This window comes from Triturus cristatus, chromosome 1_1 (assembly GCF_964204655.1).
Source record: "Triturus cristatus chromosome 1_1, aTriCri1.1, whole genome shotgun sequence".
NCBI lineage: Eukaryota > Metazoa > Chordata > Amphibia > Caudata > Salamandridae > Triturus > Triturus cristatus.
The window spans coordinates 85,901,019-85,915,511 of record NC_140579.1 but is presented as its reverse complement, the minus strand read 5'-3'; the positions used below and the strand labels follow the sequence as shown (position 1 = coordinate 85,915,511).

The following is a 14,493-nucleotide window of genomic DNA, read 5'->3' as shown; positions in this document are numbered from 1 at the left end:
ACCCCTATACTATCCAACACTTACCCTACTGATGCACCCCCTGGAGTTAGAATAGTAATTTTTACCCCTATACTATCCAACACTTACCCTACTGATGCACCCCCTGGAGTTAGAATAGTAATTTTTACCCCTATACTATCCAACACTTTCCCTACTGATGCACCCCCTGGAGTTAGAATAGTAATTTTTACCCCTATACTATCCAACACTTACCCTACTGATGCACCCCCTGGAGTTAGAATAGTAATTTTTACCCCTATACTATCCAACACTTTCCCTACTGTTGCACCCCCTGGAGTTAGAATAGTAATTTTTACCCCTACACTATCCAACACTTACCCTACTGTTGCACCCCCTGGAGTTAGAATAGTAATTTTTACCCCTACACTATCCAACACTTACCCTACTGTCGCACCCCCTGGAGTTAGAATAGTAATTTTTACCCCTACACTATCCAACACTTACCCTACTGTTGCACCCCCTGGAGTTAGAATAGTAATTTTTACCCCTATACTATCTAATACTTACCTTAAATGTAATTTAATATTATGCGTTGTAATGGTATGCGTTGTAAAGGTAGTATGCGTTGTAATGGTAGTGCGTTGTAAAGGTATTTTTTAAAAATGCGTTGTAGTGTCATGCGTTGTAATGTCATGCGTTGTAATGGATTATGCGTTGTAAAAAATGCGTTGTAAGTGCATGCGTTGTAATAGTGTGCGTTGTAACGTCATACATCCTGAAAGAAACATTTATAAAGCTTGTAGCTACCCTTAGGCATCCCAGCGCTGGTTGCAGAAGCAGTCGAAGAAAACACCTTTACTGGACAGTGGCATTGAAAAGCCACGTTTTAAGTAGTTTCCGAAAAGACAGATGGTTGGATTCGGGATGTACGTGGTTGGGAAGGGCATTCCATAGCCTAGCCGCATTGTAGAATCATCAACAATCCTACCACTTTATAGGTGCATTGGTATAATCACGACATTCTAATTAAGGTTCACACAGATACTCTCCTGCCAGCACCATACTCCAAGAACATGGCCTTGCCTTTCTCAAATATTCTTTATGCACTGTAGCAGCTTTTCTCGACTTGATTCTTTCAGCAGCATCCTCCATCACGGCCATCGCCACCCTAACGTCAACCACATTCCTGCCCTCCTGAGAGCATCTTTGTCCAGCTTCCTCTTCCGCATGCTTAGGCCACCTCCTAACATCCCCTGCTACCCATGATGATCTATGTAAAACCTGCAGAAACACTTTCATTTAAAACTGTGAACTATTAGTTTAAAAACACTTTGAAACTCCATTTACCACATTGCAGACCTTTTAGTACTTGGACTGACATCTCCCTTTCCATATTTTCTCCATTTCTTTCCTGTTCTTTTCCCAGTTTATCTATATCGAGCTCACTTCAAAAGCAGCCCTTCTTCTTTCAAACCACTCTAAAAAGCTCCTATTAGGGACTGTAAGTGGTGTGGTGTCCGTTATTAAGGTAATTAGGTTTTCCTCTCTGTCTCCTTCATTAGTAAATCTCCTGGCACCACAAACTGTATCCTTTCATTTGTTCTGATAAATGTAGAAACTTTTCAAAGTGGCAGTTAGCTATCAACACACTTAACAAAGCCACATATTTTTCAATAGGTTCACATACCTTTTACTTCCGTGCATTCATGTGTTTCTGTGCTCTATCAACATCATTGTTATCAGGTGTCTTAGTCCAATTGATTCAGTTCAAGGATTCAAAGGCTGCAACACCCAGAAAGTAAAGATTTGTCAAGAGAGCCCAGGAATGGATACATGGACTGTGGAATCCCTGCTGTAGCTGAGGAACACTGCCACATTGTGTTAACTGCTGTGAAATTTTGTAATTTTGTTTGACTTTCTGGCTCACCTTTGTTTATCCCAGAAGACTCAAGATCTGTGATGCCTCTGGAGGTGCTCCATGTACTTCCCTGTTGTTCTCCAGCAGACCTAACTGGAGAGGGCACACAACGTGTACCCTTCAGCCATACTAAAGAGTGGCTACTGCTCACCCCCGCCAGGATATGAGGCGGCTGGTGGTTGTTTCTGTGCCAAGCTTTCAGTTTGACACAACTGGGGTCATTCTCATCCCCATGAGGGTTGTGCCATCTTATGTAAATAGAGACCCAGTGTTGGGTCAGTGGTGTCCTCTGCAAGGACATGCTACGTACAACATACCATGGAGGCTCCTGTGCAGAATAAGGCCATTCTAGCTTCTCTGTACTGCGCCTCAAGGTCTCCATCCTAGTTTCACTCTGATCGGGATTCTGGCTACCCTACATTCAGTTCAGAGCCTTGCCTGAACACGCAAGGGCGAAATGAGTTTGTTTATTTATTTAAATTCTAGAAAACTCATCCTAAATATATTGTCCTGGAACTGATAGCTACTACTCCCTACAGGAGAAACCCCAATTATTTCTGCTGGACTAGTAATGTTTTCAGGTGTTTCTTAAAATGAGCAATGCCCTTTGCCCTCAGCCAGGAGCTGTCTAGAGGTAGCAAGGACTTCACTCAGGAAAACTGCATTGCCCTCATAGTGATCCCCTTTTCTTAGGCTACTAGGTGGGTACAGAGCAAGAATATCAATGTATAAATATCGATGTGCAGAAATATCGAGGTAAGAATATCGTGGGTGAGAAATATCGATTAAAAAAAGAATATCGTTGTCAAGAATATCGATTGTTAGGTAAGTAATATCGATTGCGAAAATATCGAAGTATTAAATAGTTGTAAAAAATATCCATTTATTATTAATGTTATGTATTTTAGTATTTTGTATGATATTTTTTTTTCATTTTTATTATATGTTTTAAAAACTTAGGTGCCGATTACGATCCTGGAAAAACCGGGTCGAACCGTCAGTCGGAGCGTTTTCTCCGTCCGACTCGTACCCGGGAAAAAAACCCTACAAACTTGCAAGTACGATTCGTACGGAAACACCATTTCCGTACGAGTCGGAAAAAACACCGACCGACAGTAAAATACATACGAATGTGATCCGGGACACCGCGGACGTGACGTCCGGACGGAGTTAGGCATGTTTTTACGTTCCAGCAAGTACGATTCGTACCGACAGTAGTCCGGACGGCAATATTTTTACGGCACCCAAAAAGTGCCGGAAAAGCTAAGTACGCCGCGATGCGAGCGGAATAGGGGGCCCGGTACGCGCCGTCCCCCCCCCCCAGCCCCCGTATGTACGCGCCGTCCCCCCCAGCCCCCCGTATGTACATGCCGTCCCCCCCAGCCCCTGTATGTACGCGCCGCCCCCCCAGCCCCCGTATGTACGCGCCGAGCACCCCCCCAACCCCGTATGTACGTGCCGAACACCCCCCAGCCCCGCGGATGGACGCACCATACCCCCAGCCCCCCCGCAGATGGACGCGCCGTACCCCCACCCGTGTATGTACGGAGCATACCCCCACCCATGTATGTATGGAGCGTACCCCCACCCCACCCGTGTACGTACGGAGCGTACCCCCACCCGTGTATGTACGGTGCGGACCCCCAGCGCGTAGCGCTGGGGGTCCGCACCCTACATACACGGGTGGGGGTACGCTCCATACATACACGGGTGGGGGTACGCTCCGTACATACACGGGTGGGGGTACGCTCTGTACATACATGGGTGGGGGTACGCTCCGCACATACATGGGTGGGGGTACGGCACGTCCATCCGCGGGGGGGCTGGGGGTACGGCGCATCCATCTGCGGGGCTGGGGGGGTGTTCGGCGAGTACATACGGGGGCTGGGGGGGTGTTCGGTGCGTACATATACGGGGGCTGGGGGGTGTACGGCGCATACATATACGGGGGCTGGGGGGGGACGGCGCGTACATACGGGTGGCTGGGGGGGGACGGCGCGTATGCGGGCACATGTCTCCATGGTTGCTATTGCAGTTCACTCCGTACGGTGTTTTTTCCATATGGTTGTACAATCGGACGGACGGGACGGATCGTACTTGCGCGCTCGGACTTCAGTTTTCCGATTCGTACGTAAAATCGTCCGGGGACGTGTCGGACACTTTTCCCGGGGGAATTTTCCCAATGCGATTCGTATGTATTTTTTCCCATACGAATCGTACTTGCCAGTTTGTACGGTTCTTGTACGATTCGTACGGAAAAAAATCCAGATACGATTCGTACGGGGAACATTTTTCCTGGATCGGAATCGGCACCTTAGTAGTTAATATTTTTGCGTTTTTCGTTCCGTAGCGGGTTGTGGGTTTATAGGGGAATAGGGTGGGAAGTAATTTAATTATATAGATGTTATTTATTGTTTATGGTAGTTAACAATTTTTTTAAAATTGAATTTTGCATTTTTTAGTTCTGTAGCGGGTTGTGGGTTTATCGGAGAATAGGGTGGGAAGTAATTTAATTATATGAAATATATTCAATAATTTATATTTATTCATAATTGTATAATTGTGATGTTATTGAGTTAAATGTGTACATTAATTTATTAATAATTGTTTGATAGTTAATTTAAATTAATTAATTACGGTAATTGTTTAATTTTAGTTGTGTGTTGTGGTGTTTATAGATGTAAATGGTGGGAAGGGTGGGAAGGAATTTATTTTTTATTGATGAATTATTAATTATTTGTTAATTAATTTGTATAAATGTATTAGTAATTAATAATTGTAATTCATTTTAGTTGTGTGTTGTGGATATTATAGTGTTAAACAATGTGTAATTAATGAATATTTATTCCATTTTTTATCAATATATTGAAATTTCAATATTATTGATGTTAATAATGGAAATTAAATGTAATAAAAATTTAGATTTTTTTTTTTTTATGTATTGGCGTGGTATCCAGCACTTTCCCTACTTTTGCACTCCCTGGAGTGGGAATAGTATTTTTTACCCCTCCGCTATCCAGCACTTTCCCTACTTTTGCACTCCCTGGAGTGGGAATAGTATTTTTTATCCCTCCGCTATCCAACACTTTCCCTACTGTTGCACTCACTGGAGTGGGAATAGTAATTGTTACCCCTCCGCTATCCAACACTTTCCCTACTGTTGCACTCACTGGATTGGGAATAGTAATTTTTACCCCTTTGCTATCCAATACATTCCCTGCTTTTCACTCACTGGATAGGGAATGGTAATTTTTACCCCTCCGCTCTCCAACACTTTCCCTACTTTTGCACTCCCTGGAGTGGGAATAATAATGTTAACCCCTCCGCTATCCAGCACTTTCCCTACTTTTGCACTCCCTGGAGTGGGAATAGTATTTTTTACCCCTCCGCTATCCAACACTTTCCCTACTGTTGCGCTCACTGGAGTGGGAATAGTAATTTTTACCCCTCCGCTATCCAACACTTTCCCTGCTGTTGCACTCACTGGAGTGGGAATAGTAATTTTTACCCCTCCGCTATCCAACACTTTCCCTGCTTTTGCTCTCACTGGAGTGGGAATAGTAATTTTTACCCCTCCGCTATCCAACACTTTCCCTGCTATTGTAATTATTGTCTTGTGAAATGTATGTTATTTTTTTTAATAGTTTAATGTGTTAATTAATTATAGGATGTTTTATTTTATTTTAAATTATTGATATATATATGTATATTTTATTTTTATATAATTTAAAAAGTTTATAAAATAAAGATAATAGTTAATACAATGTATTTAAGTAAATATATGTATATGTACACATTTTTGTGTGTTTATATTTTTTTAAATTGCGTTTATTTGTTACATTTAGGTAAAAAATTTATTAAATATAATTTATTTTGTTAAATATATTAATATTATTTAATATAGTTTGTTCAAGTTATATATATTTTTTAAGTCGATATTTTTTACATCTATATTTTTTACTTCGATATTTTTGTTTCGATATTATTGTACTTACCTGTTTAAGTATAGGGAGTCGAAATTTTTGTAATCAATATTTTCACAGCGATATTTTTGTTAACTATATTTTTTACATCGATATTTTAACATGGAACCACTAGGTGACTTCCTCACTTGAGTGGCTCTTACTTGTCATCAGAGCACCCAGTTATAACCCCTTGATCCAGCAGTTCATATCCATCTAGACTTTGCTGCAACATCAGAGAGGACATTTGATTAGGGGCATAACTCTGTGAGATGCTGTTTTCCTCAAAGCTAGGATCATAATCTCAAGGCTAGGATCAAAATTAAGACTTGGCTAGGAGGACAAGGAACAAGGCCCAGCTGAACAATGTCTGCTTAGAGGTTCTCATGAAAATGTGGGCCAATCAGGAACCACTAGCCAGATGCACTGTAGGCATCAGCTTTGAGAGACAGTTGAGGACCTGCAGGAGACATTCTAAGACCGTGTGCGGTCAGCCTGCACACTCACCCACCACCTACCATTCTGTGACTTTGTAAAAAGCTTATATCAGCCCATTTTCAGGTGAGAAGAATGGAACTATTTTTCCATTCCATGTTGTGGTCCTCTCCTATTGACTGAGGCTTGTCCCTCAAATGCTGAAACCACTCGACCATATTTCTAGCTCTTGTGGTTCCTGAGATACCATGAAATACTCAACTTTAACCTAACCTAAATACAGTTCCCTATCTAATAATATTAACTGGTGGCCCAAGCTGTGATCAAATGTTCGTGAGATATAGTTGTCTAAAGTTTGATACTCCTGGAAGACCTACTATGGCTACAAGACTAATTTCAGTCCTTTTTTGTGAAGTTGGAGACTAGTTAAGAGTTTAAGAGCTATTAAAAATAATGATGTAAGATATCCCATTGCTGAACATGTACACAACTGCGCATCTCAAGGTTATAACAAAAGTTTTAAATTCTTTGGGATAGAGCATTTGAAAGTAGACTCACGTGGTGGTAACAGAGAACTCACTTTGAGGAGACATGAGGCAAAGTGGATCATGCGTTTGAGGGCCGTGGAGGACGGCTTGAATTTTGATCAGGAGTTGCAATATTTTTTGGGTGATTGAGTCTATTGAAATGAGAATTTCTCATTAATTGATACAGAATTACTGAATTGATACATTCAATATTGTGTTTAGTTTTTACGATTCACCCTCTGATGTAGTCCAAAATTAAAAATTAGAAATTAAAGATGATTAATAATGGAATAGGTACACCTAAGTAGAGAAAAGATGCAGCACTTCATTAATAACACGTTTGATTGATATTATTGAGGCATGGCTTCTAGACGATTGTAATGGTACTTATAAATTGACATGATGTGTTTGCGATTAAGCTGCTAGAGAAAGCTTGAATCAATGATAAACTATTTTATTTCAAGGGGTATTAAACTCCTCAATGAGGGAATCATATTCATTGCACCTAAATCGGTGAGTTTATGCCATTCCAAGATGGCGCTGGCATTACAGGGTTTGTCCGAGTCCTTTTTCTATCTCGGATAACCTTTATGTGCTTCGGAGACCCGGAAGAGAGCAAACGTTACCTGTACTCTGGAAACGCTCTTGAAATTAAAGGTGAGAGTTAGAATATTTGTACAGTGCCTTAACCTATGTAATATCAAAGGGAGGAGTAGTTAATTTACTCTTTGTCTGTTATTGACGCTTCCTACCAGGATTTGGAAACATTGACTTATACATTGTGGCAGACGGCGTATTTGGATAACTCTAGTACACGTGGAGTATTAACGGCTAGGTAAGAAGACTCCGATTGATTTATTGTTCTGAAATTTGTCTAGCGGCGAAAGTTTCTTGTAAATGCATTGAAAAGGCAACTAATGTTATGCCTGCAATAATGTTTACGAGTTGTTTTGGGGCTTAGATTAAATATGTGCTGGTATCATACTGATAGGTAAAAAGACCGCGATGGATTCATTGTTTTTAAACTTCTCTAGCGGCAAAAGTTCTTTTTAAATGAATAGGCAACTAATGTTATGCCTGCAAGAATATTTACGAGTTGTTTTGGGACTCAGATTGAGTGTATGCTGGTACCATACTGATATAGTGGACTCAGTACCTAAACCTCAGTAGCTGGTTTAGAAGGATTTTGATATATTAAATAATGTTGTTTTTGTGACGTTGCATTATGGTACAATGACTAAAATATAATATGACGTTATTTTGGTTTAGATTTGGAATCGATTATTATCCTGATTTTCACAAAGAGCTTATGAGATGGAGATATAACTACATAGTGGAGAGCTATCTATGATAAGGTATGGCTCCTTAATGAAAAGAAACAGTGTTGTTACTAATGATTAAATATTCGAAGCGAGTGAACCCATTTGCCTCGTAATATCTATAGCTGTAAGGATTTTATTTATGTTTTTCTAGAATACATCCAAAAGAACTTTGAGGTACTTACGTCGGAAGGCTTAGTTTAATATTTTTTGCACAGGTGTAATAGATATAATTTACACTTTGATAGTGGTGTGAGAAACTGACAGTTTGGTCACATTTCACTGGAGAACTGGGTGAAGTGTAAATCCTCCTTGATCTTTTACTATGAATGCGTTGTGTATTCATAAAGGTTTATGTTATAATGTATTGCACCGGATCAAATAGTTTTGAATAACTCATTGGCATTTGGCTGTCACAAAATGTGGGCTCCATGGTTTTATATACACTATGATTACAATTACATACTCTGTATTACTTCCAGCCCTGATGAAGCCGTAGGTTAATCCTACCACGGCGAAACGCGTTGGCTTATGGGATTGGAGGAACATTAAAAGAAGAGCAAGAGCCCAACTGATTATTCGTTCTTGTGTGTTTAACAAACTGTAATTTGAATGATCATTGAAATTGTGTGCTCCGAAAAAATTGTATTGTGTTATTCGATCTTCAGATTGAATTTAGGGTAGTAGGGTGTTTTCTTCCCTTTATTTTGGATGCACCTTGGAGTTTGTCCTTTTGAGATAGAGTGTGATTACTATATGAGCGCCATAATCTATTCCTAGTACACCCAAATGATTAATTTTACTAGTTTGGAGTAACCCTGGGCGTAGTTCGCGAAGTAGCACTACGCGAAGCTACGCAAAGTGCACTTCGCACTACGCGAGCTACGCGTAGCACTTCGCGAACTGCGTAGTACCCTGTTCGCACTGTGCAAGATGTCGTTTTCAATGATTGCACAATGCGGACAAGCAACCGGCACTGTGCAATCATTAAAAACGGCATCTTGCACAGTGCAAGCTGTAGTTTTCTGCTGCTCGAGTAGATTTTTCCTCGAGCAGCAGCTTTCTCATCGCGGACTGGTTGTTTCTCATCGCGAGCGGTCGCGAGCATACGCGACCACTCGCAATGAGAAACATGACCTCCTCGCGTTGAGAATCTCGCCGGGAGGTTTATTTTCCACGCTCGCGATCGCCAACTTGATGTTGCTGATCGCGAACGAGGAAAAAGTCTCGCCGGGATGTCATTTTGCTTGCTCGCGGTCGCCAACTTGACGTTGAGGACCGCGAGCAAGCAAAAAATGACCGTTGCACTACGCAACACTACGCTACGGATGTTTGCACTGTGCTATGTGCAATTCACGTAGTGCGAAGTAGCGCAAACTTCGCAAACTACGCGAGCGTAGCGTAGTGCTTTGCCCAGGCTTAGTTTGGAGTATTAAAAGGTCACTTTTTAAATTGTGTGCAGTGTGTCCTTTGTCACTGACCACCAAAGCCTGCTATCCCCTTAAACTCTCTGCTACACAAACTCTTAGTATTCCTGCCGACAGGAACAGCAGTTCACCTATGGGTGGCAACTGCACCTACCATCACCGGAGCAGGCAAAAATCATGCTGTTATCGGTCAGCTGCTGCTATTGATCAGGCTGATTGGGCAATATGCTGATTTTTCTCATGCAACACCCATGGGTTTTGACACACTCCCAGGTTTCCAAGGATCCGTAAACCTGAGAATGCATCAAAACTGTTCGCCTCCCCAGGGAAGGCGTAACTAGGAGAAATATCTTTATTTCTCCTCGTTTTTCCTCTTTCTATGTGTGCTACATTTTGCAGCACACATAGAAAGAGGAAAAAGCCTCCATTGATTGTTTTTGTGCATGAAGGAGGCCTTCACTCCTCGAGGCAGGCTTCCAACTCCCAAGCTAATCCTTCCAACTCCCAAGCTAATCCTGGCACTGTTCTCATTCTGTTAACTAGCATGAGAGAAGCACCAGGATTGGAGGGAGCGGCCTCTCTCAGCCCTCTTAAGAGCACTGGAGGCTTGCGCTTTCTAAGACAGCTGGGTTAGAGAGGTTTAAAATATGCATGTTTGGCTGGTCGTCTCAAGACGGCCGGCCAAAGAGACATGCGCATTTTGAATTTAAGCACACAGCTCCCTGCTGCCACTCAGCAGCAATGGCCCGCCCCGTCTTGATGTTCAGTTTGGGCCGGATTGGTTGCTTAAAAATAAAATTTTAATAAATAAACTTTATTACCATTTTATTTTTCAGCTCTGGTTTGGGGGGCGATGCTCCTCCAGCTAGACCAGAAACAATGGGAAATGATTTTCACTCGCACCATCAATTTTTCAAGGCGCACCAGGACAAAACAGAATCCCTCTCGGCTTCATTCAACACCATCTGTCACCGCACCCTAGCCACCAGATCCGCGGCCACCGAAGTCATCTGCGGCGTTCCACAAGGATCCTCGCTCAGCCCCACCCTCTTCAACATCTACATGAGCCCTCTCGCGGCCATCGCACGCCAACACAACCTCAACATCATCTCCTACGCCTACGACACCCAGCTGATCCTCTCCCTCACCAACGACCCCGCCACAGCCAGAGCCAACCTCCAGGAAGGAATGAAAGACGTCACGGAATGGATGAAGCTTAGCCGTCTGAAACTGAACTCAGACAAGACGGAAGTCCTCATCCTGGGACCATCCCACTCTGCCTGGGACGACTCCTGGTGGCCCCCTGCCCTGGGCACCGCCCCCAAGCCAACGGATCATGCACGCAACCTGGGCTTCATCCTGGACTCCTCCCTGACGATGACCAAGCAAGCCAACGCCGTCTCGTCATCCTGCTTCAACACTCTGCGCATGCTCCGAAAGATCTTCCGGTGGATCCCAATCGAAACCAGGACGACGGTCAGCCAGGCCCTCGTCACCAGCTGACTGGACTACGGGAACACCCTCTATGCGGGAACCACAGCCAAACTCCAGAAAAGACTCCAGCGCATACAGAACGCCTCTGCACGACTCATCCTAGACATCCCCCGCCACAGCCACATCTCCGCCCATCTGAAAGACCTGCACTGGCTCCCAGTCAGCAAGAGGATCACGTTCAGACTCCTCACCCACGCTCACAAAGCTCTCCACGACATGGGCCCCAAATACCTCAACAGCCGCCTCACATTCTACACACCCACTCGCCAGCTCCGTTCCGCCAGCCTCGCCCTCGCCACCGTCCCACGCATCCGCAGAGCCACCGCCGGAGGAAGATCCTTCTCCTACCTGGCGGCCAAGACATGGAACTCCCTCCCCACCCACCTACGGCTGACCCAGGACCACCTCTCCTTCAGGAAACAGCTCAAGACCTGGCTGTTCGAGCAATAGCATCTCCCCCTTCCTCCCAGCGCCTTGAGACCCTTGCGGGTGAGTAGTGCGCTTTACAAATCTGTTGATTGATTGATTGAGACTCCACGACGCCAGCATCCGCGACAAGGCCCTCAACTGGATATGCTCTTTCCTCACCTGCAGAAGTCAGCGAGTCAGACTGCCGCCCTCCATCTCGGAACAGACAGAGACCAATTGTGGAGTGCCCCAGGGCTCCTCCCTCAGCCCCACCCTCTTCAACATCTACATGGCCCCCTTCGCAACCATCGTCAGGCACCATGGGCTCAACATTGTCTCATACGCACATGACACCCAGCTTATCCTCTCCCTCACCAATAAACCCAACGTCACCAAACACAACTTCCAAGAAGGGATGAAAGTCGACACCACCTGGATGAAGAACAGCTGCCTGAAAGTCAACTCAGAGAAAACAGAGTTTCTCATCCTGGGACTTCACCCCTTCCAGTTGGGACGACTCCTGGTGGCCCCCCGCCCTCAGAAATCCACCCACACTGACAGACCACAAACAGAACCTCGGAATCAAACTAGACTCTGCTCACAGTGAACCGCTACATCAACACCGTATCATTGACCTGCTTCAACACCCTCCGCATGCTTTGAAAGATGTTCAGATGGATCCCATCCGAATCCAGAAAAACTGTCACAGACTCTGTCATCAGTAGCAGACTGGACTACAGCAACGCTCTCTATGCCGGAATCAACAAGAAACTCCTACGCAGACTATAGACCGTCCAGAACGCCCCAGCCAGACTGATCCTCAGCATCACCCGCCACAGCCACATCACCCAACACCTCAGCGATCTCCACTGGCTCCCAGTTGAAAGAAGAATAACCTTCAAACTCCTCACCCACGCATACAAGGTCCTTCACAACACCAGACCAACATACCTGAACAACTGCTTTTCCTTCCACGCACCCAAACGACACCTCCGATCATCGGACCACTGTCCTGTGCATCTACAAAGCCAGAACAGGAGGAAAATCCTTGTCCTACTTTGCTGCCAAGGCCTGGAACGACCACCCCCTCGACCTCCGGCAAGCCCCCACACTGCAGCAGTTCAGGAAGGACTTCAAGACCTGGCTCTTCGGATGACCCCAGCGCCTTGAGACCCTCGCGGGTGACTAGTTGCACTTTATCAACCCTGATTGATTGATTGATTGATTGGGAAACATTGATTAAGAAACACTGTATAAAATAGTGTACAGATGGCACTGCACTCCCGCCAGACTGCATGTTATGAACAACACACTCTGGGCTATGCTGGAGATAATGTGGAGGCGCAGACAGGATTCTACACATCCCATGGTTATGCCCCAAGATCGCAAGTTTTTGGTCACCGACCTCTGCCAGAAGGGAAATTGAGGATATGGACCTGATGGATAGTGCAGCCTGTGTTTTACTAGAAGCCACAAAAAGAGAATTTCCCATGGGTGATTGGTGCACTTTACAAATAGACATAACATAATATAACATATTAGCAACCAAAGAAACAATCGTGGGGCTATGGGGCAGGGCTGTTTTCCCACAAGGTAACACTGGGTACAGAAGATATGACAACTGATAGTCATTGAGAAAATTGCATATGAATTGAAGGACGAATAGAATAAATTTGTGAAACACAGGAACTCAGTCCCGAGGTATTTGAATAAAGACTGATAAGATGACAGTCCCTGGGGCCCCTGGACCCGGGCAGGCATCTTTGTGACTCTGATTAGAACTGTATTTTTTGGATGGCCCTGTGTGACTCTTCATAGCAAACTGCATAGTGAGAGTTGACCCAAGTGAAGGAGAAGGAGGGGAGGAGGGTTTAGTTACGGTTCAGTTTTCTGGTGGGAATGCATGTCTTGTGTTAAAAGTAGGATGGGCCGCCGAAGTTTACCCCTAACACTGAGAACAGGCTGTGCGGTATGATATACCACACAGTATGAACTCATTCCTGGGAGTGCCAGGCTCTAACACTGAGAACAGGCTGTGTCTGTGCGGTGTGATATACCACACAGTATGAACCCACTCCTGGGATTGCCAGGCTCTAACACTGAGAACAGGCTGTGTCTGTGCGGTGTGATATACCACACAGGATGAACCCACTCCTGGGAGTGCCAGGCTCTAACACTGAGAACAGGCTGTGTATGTGCGGTGTGATATACCACACAGTATGAACCCACTCCTGGGAGTGCCAGGCTCTAACACCGAGAACAGGCTGTGTCTGTGCGGTGTGATATACCACACAGTAGGAACCCACTGCTGGGAGTGACAGGCTCTAACACTGAGAACAGGCTGTGTCTGTGCGGTGTGATATACCACACAGTATGAACCCACTCCTGGGAGTGCCAGGCTCTAACACTGAGAACAGGCTGTGTCTGTGTGGTGTGGTATACCACACAGTATGAACCCACTCCTGGGAGTGCCAGGCTCTAACACTGAGAACAGGCTGTGTCTGTGTGGTGTGATATACCAAACAGTATGATCCCACTCCTGGGAGTGCCAGGCTCTAACACTGAGAACAGGCTGTGTCTGTGCGGTGTGATATACCACACAGTATGAACCCACTCCTGGGAGTGCCAGGCTCTAACACTGAGAACAGGCTGTGTCTGTGCGGTGTGATATACCACACAGTATGAACCCACTGCTGGGAGTGCCAGGCTCTAACACTGAGAACAGGCTGTGTCTGTGCGGTGTGATATACCACACAGTATGAACCCACTGCTGGGAGTGCCAGGCTCTAAGACTGAGAACAGGCTGTGTCTGTGCGGTGTGATATACCACACAGTATGAACCCACTCCTGGGAGTGCCAGGCTCTAACACTGAGAACAGGCTGTGTCTGTGCGGTGTGATATACCACACAGTATGAACCCACTCCTGGGATTGCCAGGCTCTAGCACTGAGAACAGGCTGTGTCTGTGCGGTGTGATATACCACACAGTAGGAACCCACTCCTGGGAGTGACAGGCTCTAACACTGAGAACAGGCTGTGTCT

At 44.8% G+C, this 14,493-nt stretch overlaps 1 protein-coding gene and 1 long non-coding RNA gene across 3 annotated transcripts in view; one reads left to right on the top strand and one right to left on the bottom strand.

Moving 5' to 3' along the window:
* Positions 1-14,493, bottom strand: part of LOC146869542 (amine oxidase [copper-containing] 3-like) — a 97,984-nt gene that overhangs the window by 72,577 nt on the left and 10,914 nt on the right. The window lies entirely within an intron of this gene.
* LOC146869539 (uncharacterized) overlaps positions 7,557-14,493 on the top strand; it is a 159,043-nt gene continuing 152,106 nt past the window's right edge. Inside the window, exons 1-2 of the long non-coding RNA XR_014961430.1 lie at positions 7,557-7,638; positions 8,073-8,158. This is a non-coding gene — a long non-coding RNA (uncharacterized LOC146869539). The remainder of the gene's footprint in view (positions 7,639-8,072; positions 8,159-14,493) is intronic.